Here is a 9,544-nt window from a genome sequence, read left to right on the forward strand (position 1 = left end):
GGGAAGCTATGCGCACACACAAAAGCTAAACAGGCTACAAAAGTAACCAAAACAGAATGCTGGAGGACCGCAAAGACTTACGAGACATCTTGCAGGAAACGCGTCCACAAAGTGAACAAGGTCCCCTCCCGAAAAAACTAGCAGCCAGGGCTAAACTTAAATAGACGTGATTAGATGTTTTTTGTTGTTGTTGTTGTTGTTTTATTTTTGTAGCTGTATGTAGCAGTGGCGTGCGGTGAGGTTAATGTCTGGTGAGGCACTGCATCATCACAGTCAGATTTACAAACATATGAACCCTAAATGTGATTGGCAGCAGTTAACGGGTTATGTTTAAAAGCTCATACCAGCATTCTTTACACAACTGTAGCACACAAAAAAGCACATTTAATAAAAAAAACATTATTATGGTCTTACCTTTCTTGCTGGAGTCGGACATCCACACAGCCAGCCTTTGCGTGTGTACCACGACGTTTGAAAAGAACGGGTCTTCTGTCCCGAAGTCAAAAGCAAACCTTTTAGCTCCGGCGTTGGTATACCTTTAATTATTACCTCCTGCTTCGATTGAAAGTCCAGTTTAGAAAACTGTTTTATTTTACATATGTAATCCTCCATGTTTTTAATAAAAGTCCAGGCGAGAGGAAATAAAATATCGCTGACTTGCAAACTTTTTATTTTTTTTTATTTTTATCTTCTGCGGCGAGGAATGATGTCTGGGATCACTACCGCCCTCTACCACTAGGAGGCCGGATTACAGCGAGCCTCAGACAGTACGTTTTTTGCAGCAGTTTTATGAATGCTCAGCACAAGAAATACGTTACACACATACAGTTTTTGACAAAATACACTGTACATTATATACCTCAGCTAACTAAACAATGCCATAGTTTAGTTAGCTGATATAATTCATATAGCAATACAGTCTCACTGCACAGCAGCTCAGCAGTTAGCCGAGTCATTGTGCACAATCCATGTTGAGGCACAACGCGGTGACGTGCCTCAACTGGCTGCTGATCACCGCACCGTCTCTTCTCAGTATTTGAACGGCAAATGTGAAAATAAAAATAAAAATAATCTAAAACTGGTGAAGTTAAATGGAAAATAACTTTAGTATAATCACTGGATACATATAACAATTTAATTAATTTTTTTTCTTTTTACATTTTTTTTCTTTCCATGATGGCAGGTGAGGCCCCGCCTCCCCTGCCTCTAGTGACTGCACGCCACTGGTATGTAGAAATGGCTTGTTGCATCAGCTCTTCTCTTTTAATGTATTTAATGTCCTTTGTGTTTTTTGATGCTTGATGTTTCCCTCTTACACACATGCTTATGTGTACTATGGCTATGAGTTTTTTTCCCTTGGGTTCAGTCTGGACCCCCTCTCCAGGGCCCAGGCTTAGACTGATTTTTTTTTTCTCTCCCCCCCTCCTTTTTTGTAAGGAGCGCCGGAAGTTGGCAGACCCGTCAGCGATCCTGTTCTGTCCCCCTATAATGTTTGTCTGCTCTTGAATGGGATTGTGCTGAAAAATCTTAATTTCCCCTCGGGGATTAATAAAGTATTTCTGATTCTGTTTGTGATTACAAATGAAAACATGTGTGCTGGGCCACAGTGTAAAACTGCTGCGGGGACAAGAAAACAGGAAGTGGAGACTAGAAAATAAGAACGCAGGACAGAACCCAAACACTAAACATGGAAAATGCCAACAAACTCAAACGAGTCATGACATTTTCTTTGTAAATAAAAAAAAAGAACATATTATTTAGGGCAGGGGTCCCCAAACTTTTTGACTCGGGGGCCACATTGGGTTAAAAAAATTTGGCTGGGGGCCGCGCTGTGTGTATATATACATATTCAGAGCGTGATGATGTTGCGTATCGATGGGAAAATGCATTTTTAGAAAATATTATTTGCCTAAGCGGCGAGGAGACACTGAGAATAACAAACGGTAGAAAATGGATTAGAAAAAATATAATACTTTTTTTTTTAAACTTGGGACGGATTCTGGATGCTTTGTAGCACAAACACGTCCTTTCACACAGTTACAAATAAAGACGTGAAATAGCGGATCCGGCCCGCGGGTTGTAGTTTGGGGACCCCTGATTTAGAGGGTTTATATAGCTATGTTAAAATGTGTTAATTGTATGCTTGAAATGTCAAAAACTGGGGATGTTCCGCTCAGGGTATTCTGCTGCCGATTCCGATATCGATCATCCATGAGTGAGATCGGTTGGTTTTTATTTCTTACAGTCCAAATTAGTGTTGTAACGATACCAATAATTTGGTACCGGTACCGGTACTAAAATTATTTCGACACTTTCCGGTACTTTTCTAAACAAAGGGGACCACAAAAAAATTGCATTATTGGCTTTATTTTAACAAAAAATCTTAAGGTACATTAAACATATGTTTATTATTGCAGTTAAGTCCTTAAATAAAATAGTGAACATACTAGACAACTTGTCTTTTAGTAGTAAGTAAACAAACAAAGGCTCCTAATTAGTCTACAGACGTATGCAGTAACATATTGTGTCATTTGTCATTCTATTATTTTGTCAACATTATGAAGGACAAGTGGTAGAAAATTAATTATTAATCTATTTGTTAATATCGGCTTACTTTCTCTTTTAACATGTTTTATCTACACTTCTGTTAAAATGTAATAATCACTTGTTCTTCTATTGTTTGATACTTTACATTAGTTTTGGATGATACCACAAATTTGGGTATCGATCCGATACCAAGTAGTTACAGGATTGAAGTTGATTGATCTCGCGTTAATGCTGGGACCAGCGGTGATGTAGTTTGGAACCATTTGAACAATCACCAAGCTAAACGTGGCCACTGGGGAACCGACCAAGCAAAAATACTTATTAATAAGGGGTTATGACAAGAGTGATGTCAGTGTATATTATCCACACTTGGACCTGGAAAGCATGCGATTGGTTAGCGTTTGGAAACCGCCGGACCGCAGTACAGGGAGCAGCGTGTTTGCATTTGCTGTTGCTATGGTAACCGCTACGCCACGCTTGATCCACACTTGTCTTACATCCACATCGCCGATAGAACGTCATGCTAAAAATAGAAGCCTCTTCAAACCGCCTGCACTTAAATGTGACTCAAGCGAGCGGTCCAAGACCAGCATATGACATAAATAACTCCATAAAACAAAATTGATCACAGTTTGAAAGCCAACATTCCTCTACTGCTAAAACTCACTGAAAAATCATATGTGCATTTTATTTCTGCACTAAGGATAGGTGATACGGCTAAAACTCTAAATTGCAATATATATCGCAGTCTCCTGCGATAAAGATATGTATCACGATATACAAACCCCAAAACCAGTGAAGTTGGCACGTTGTGTAAATGGTAAATAAAAACAGAATACGATGAATTGCAAATCCTTTTCAACCTATATTTAATAGAATAGACTGCAAAGACAAGATATTTAATGTTCGAACTGGTAAACTTTGTTATTTTTTGCAAATATTAGCTCATTTGGGATTTGATGCATGCAACATGTTTCAAAAAAAGCTGGCACAAGTGGCAAAAAAGACTGAGAAAGTTGAGGAATGCTCATCAAACACTTATTTGGAACATCCCACAGGTGAACAGGCAAATTGGGAACAGGTGGATGCCATGATTGGGTATAAAAGCAGCTTCCATGAAATGTTCAGTCATTCATAAACAAGGATGGGGCGAGGGTCACCACTTTGTGAACAAATGCGTGAGCAAAATGTCCAACAGTTTAAGAACAACATTTCTCAACGAGCTATTGCAAGGAATTTAGTGATTTCACCATCTACGGTCCATAATATCATCAAAAGGTTCAGAGAATCTGGAGAAATCACTGCACGTAAGCAGCAATGCCCGTGACCTTCGATCCCTCAGGTGGTACTGCATCAAAAAGCGACATCGGTGTGTGAAGGATATCACCACATGGGCTCAGGAACACTTCAGAAAACCACTGTGAGTAACTACAGTTTGTCGCTACATCTGTAAGGGCAAGTTAAAACTCTACAATGCAAAGCGAAAGTCATTTATCAACAACACCCAGAAACACCGCCGGCTTCGCTGGGCCCGAGCTGATCTAAGATGGACTGATACAAAGTGGAAAAGTGTTCTGTGGTCTGACGAGTCCACATTTCAAATTGTTTTTGGAAACTGTGGACGTCGTGTCCACCGGAACAAAGAGGAAAAGAACCATGTTATAGGCGCAACGTTGAAAAGCTAGCATCTGTGATGGTATGGGGGTGTATTAGTGCCCAAGACATGGGTAACTTACACATTTGTGAAGGCATCATTAATGCTGAAAGGTACATACAGGTTTTGGAGCAACATATGTTGCCATCCAAGCAACGTTATCATGGACGCCCCTGCTTATTTCAGCAAGACAATGCCAAGCCACGTGATACAACAGCGTGGCTTCATAGTAAAAGAGTGTGGGTACTAGACTGGCCTGCCTGTAGTCCAGACCTGTCTCCCATTGAAAATGTGTGGCGCATTATGAAGCCTAAAATACCACAACGGAGACCCCCGGACTGTTGAACAACTTAAGCTGTACATCAAGCAAGAATGGGAAAGAATTCCACCTGAAAAGCTTCAAAAATTGTCCTCCCCAGTTCCCAAACGTTTACAGAGTGTTGTTAAAAGGAAAGGCCATGTAACACAGTGGTAAAAATGCCCCTGTGCCAACTTTTTTGCAATGTGTTGCTGCCGTTCAATTTTAAGTTAATGATTTGCAAAAATTTTTTACGTTTCTCAGTTGGAACATTAAATATCTTGTCTTTGCAGTTATTCAATTGAATATGAGTTGAAAAGGATTTGCAAATCATTGTATTCTGTTTTTATTTACATATCCATATCCTGCACACTCTGCTTAATAAAAACAAGTATTTTCCAGATAATTGTATTGTCCATTCATGTATTATTTCCGAGGGACACAAAGGCATTTCATCAAGAGCTGCGTCCAAAATGAATTTCTTCATTTTAGTTGACACTGTGAGAAATACATCAATTCCAAATATGGTCATTGTAGGCAGCAGTGGCGGGCTGTGCGTTTCTCACCTAGGCCTTCAGTGATGTCCTACTTAGTCCCACTTCACCTCTCAAAATACCGTAATTCATGTCAGCACACGGACACAGCAGGAGATACTGTACAGAAACCCACTTGCACACTACTGAGCATTCAAACACCTCAACAGTGTACAAAACGGTCTATTTTTCGGCGCATTTAACATTCAATAAATCTGCTGCAGCAATTAAAACATATCTTACGTGGCACTGTCAAAATTAAAAGGATTGTATAATACAAATGAAACATGAAAAAATTAAGAAATAAAATATTTGAACTCACAATTAGCACCTATTCGATGTATATATATATATATATATATATATATATATATATATATATATATATATATATATATATATATATATATATATATATATATATATATATATATATATATATATATATATATATTTATATATTAGTGTTGCCCCGATACCAATATTTTGGTACCGGTACCAAAACATATTTCGATACGTTTAGGTACTTTTCGATACTTTTCTAAATAAAGGGGACCATAAAAAATTGCATTATTGGCTTCATTTCAACAAAAAATCTTAGGGTACATTAAACATATGCTTCTTATTGCAAGTTTGTCCTTAAATAAAATAGTGAACATACGAGACAACTTGTCTTTTAGTAGGAAGTAAACAAACAAAGGCTCCTAATTAGTCTGCTGACGTATGCAGTAACATATTGTGCCATTTGTCATTCTATTATTTTGTCAACATTACAAAGGACAAGCTGTAAAAATGGATTATTAATCCTCTTGTTCATTTACTGTTAATATCTGCTTACTTTCTCTTTCAACATTTTCTATCTACGCTTCTGTTAAAATGTAATTATCAGTTATTCTTCTGTTGTTTGGATACTTTACATTAGTTTTGGATGATACCACAAATTTGGGTATCAATCCGATACCAAGTAGTTACAGGATCACACATTGGTCATATTCAAAGTTCTCATGTGTCCAGGGACATATTTCCTGAGTTTATAAACATAATATACATTTGAAAAACACAAAAAAATATTTGGTGATTCTAAAAAATATTAATGTAATCATAGTAGTATCGACTTGATACGCTCTTGTATTTGGTATCATTATAGTGGATGTAGCGGCCCACTTGGATTAATGACACAAGACGCAGAGAGCTTCAACTGGTGCAAGTCTAATTATCTCCTCACAATTTTGAGGAGATAATTTGTGATTTGTATTTTCTGTCCATCTTTATAGTTTACACTGTAAACTATGAAGATGGACAGAAAATACAAATGCCATCGTACCATATTTCCACAAACAATGCATAAATCATATTTACATTTTTAAACCTATAAACAAATCTTTTTTAGTAAATATAAAAAATGACATTTTCCCGTTTGTTTTAAATGAAATGAACCACTTGTTTTACAATAAATAAAACCATTAGTCTCCTCCTACCTCCTTCCGCTTCCAAGGGCGCTAAGTTTGCTCAGCTAGTTAGCTTAGCTTCCACACACAGCTCGTAGTGACTCTCCTTAAATGTGACATACAAAAAACACAAACAGGAGGCACAATAAAATAACCTCTCACAAATGTTCACACAGAATATGACAAATATATCTTAGTCAGCATGTTTTACCAGTCCTGGAGTAACGTGAGTATGCTGTTGAAGTCAGATGGAACGGCAGCAGGAAGTCAAACATCAGCAATAAAGGAAGTAACAGAATAAGAGTGGGCTCTTCAAAATAAAGGCACAAAAATAACGTAACACGACAGAACTGCATTTTTCTCATGAACAAAATTTTCTGCCATTTACAGTTAGGCGTAGATCCACCCATGGCGTTTGTTTACATTCAGACTGGAAATTTTTAGAGGCGGTATGGTATATGATTCATTAGTATTGCGGCACTATACTAACACCGGTATAGTGTACAACCCTAATATATACATTAGGGGTGTGGGAAAAAATCGATTAGAATTTGAATCGCGATCCTCACGTTGTGCGATTCAGAATCGATTCTCATTTAAAAAAAATCTATTTTTATTTTTAATTTTTTAAAATTGTATTTATTTTTAATTAATCAATCCAACAAAACAATACACAGCAATACCATAACAATGCAATCCAATTCCAAAACACCCAGAACTGCAATACACAGAGCAATTGAGAGGAGACACAAACACGACACAGAACAAACCAAAAGTAGTGAAACAAAAATGAATATTATCAACAACAGTATCAATATTAGTTACAATTTCAACATAGCAGTGATTAAAAATCCCTCATTGACATTATCATTAGACATTTATAAAAAATTTAAAAAAAAAGAACAATAGTGTCACAGTGGCTTACACTTGCATCGCATCTCATAAGCATGACAACACACTGTGTCCAATATTTTCACAAAGATAAAATAAGTCATATTTTTGGTTCATTTAATAGTTAAAACAAATGTACATTATTGCAATCAGTTGATAAAACATTGTCCTTTACAATTATAAAAGCTTTTTACAAAAATCTACTACTCTGCTTGCATGTCAGCAGACTGGGGTAGATCCTGCTGAAATCCTACGTATTGAATGAATAGAAAATCGTTTTGAATCGGGAAAAAAATCGTTTTTGAATCGAGAATCGTGTTGAATTGAAAAAAAAAAAAAAGATTTTGAATCGAAACGTGACCCCAAGAATCGATATTGAATCGAATCGTGGGACACCCAAAGATTCACAGCCCTAATATACATATATTGGATATATCGTATAAGCCAGTGGTACCATCGTAGTCGGTAGTTGGTCGTAGTCGGTTGATTCGTGTGAAAGTCGCGGGCAAACCATTTCACCGCCGGGACAACTTCCGGTGTCGGCCGACCTCGTCTCACAAGATGTAGTTTCTCTTAAATCTCCTTCTTGAAAATGGCTTTGCAAATATTAATCTGCCACCTAATCAACATTTTGCTCTCCTTTCTTTGTGAGTAGCGGTGAGTTTTCTGTGGCTTTCTATGGCTCGTATGGCTCCGGTGCCACTTCCTGTTTTCGCAACTTGTGATTGGATACTCACTTGGGACTCCCAAGTGAGTATCCAATCACAGCGTAAGGCCAGCTCGAAGGCCTTACTGACAACAACTCGTGATCTGATTGGCTATGGCAATTGTTAGAATAATTTTATCTAAGTTATCACAAAAATTTGGTGTTTCAATGAGTTCCCAGTGAGAAGCAAAAACATGTCTTTGAACCTACAAAGAAGAAGGCTTGTAAAACTCCACTGTGTAGGGGGGGGGAAGCAACATGAAGGTGTTCTGTTTTCTTTCATTTAATCAACAAAAAGATATTGTTCCAACCCAAGGACTACAAAGCGGAGAGAAGGCAGAATCTGCCCAAGTTCCAGACACCACTTTTTTGAACTCTTTTACGAACCTCTTTTTTGAAGTCTTTTACGAACCTTTCTTTGAACTGTTTTACATCCTTTTCTGTGAACTGTTCTGTAACCACAGGCAACGCTGTTTACGACCCACGTCCCTTTGGAAGCAGCTGTTGCCATGTGGTCAGGGAAAGTCCAAATAAAGGAGGAGGCGTACAATCTTTCGCCAGAGCGTGCTGGAGACTGTCCAAGAGTACAGACCACACGTTTCTCCTCAAATTGAGCCAAATGTAATTCTGTCTCTGTTTGATTCTTTGCTTCTTGTCTTGTTTAATAGATGTCATCAGTGTTTGAACCTGACAGAAATTATCTATCAATTGTATGTGCCCATTCACTTACAGTGCACAGATGCCCGCATTGTTGATTCTGAAGGCCCCTGGCAGATTTGGTACAGCATGGCAACATAAGATAGCTGAATTCTGATTGGATAAAAACTCTTTAAACTAAAAACAACAGCACTGGAAGGAACATGATATGACATGAAGAGAATATGAATACTTTTAGATATTTAGGGAAAGTAAATTTTAAAAAATACTTTTATCTTTAATTATGATCATGATTTCTGGTTATGTTAGACCAGTCAATTGCAATAATTAATATTGTTGGCTAAACTAAGAATAATTATTATTATTATTATTATTATTATTGTATCTATTTTTAGAATATATTTTATCATGTAAAAGCACAATTTTTAGTCATTTTGTCATGTCTGTGATCATGTTTTTATTTGGCTATGTTCTGTTTGGGTTTTGGACTCTTTTTAGTTCCTGTTTGTGCACTCTTGTATGTTTTGTTTCCATGACAACTTATTAGTTTCACCTGTTTCACGTCTTGGACTCGCACACCTGTGTTAATCATGTCAATACTATTCAAGCCTGTCATTTTCAGTTGGTCGTCCTGGCGACATTGACATTATTCATGCTCTGCTCTAACATTACCTCTGCTCTCTTCATGCCATGTCAAAGTAAGTGTTTTGTTTCATGTCCATAGTTTTTGCCCAAGTGCTAGTTTTTTTGTTTTCATTAGTCAAGTTGTATCTCCGCCTTGTGCGCGCTTTTTGTTTATTCCTTTTTGAG

This window comes from Entelurus aequoreus, linkage group LG25 (assembly GCF_033978785.1).
Source record: "Entelurus aequoreus isolate RoL-2023_Sb linkage group LG25, RoL_Eaeq_v1.1, whole genome shotgun sequence".
Lineage (NCBI taxonomy): Eukaryota > Metazoa > Chordata > Actinopteri > Syngnathiformes > Syngnathidae > Entelurus > Entelurus aequoreus.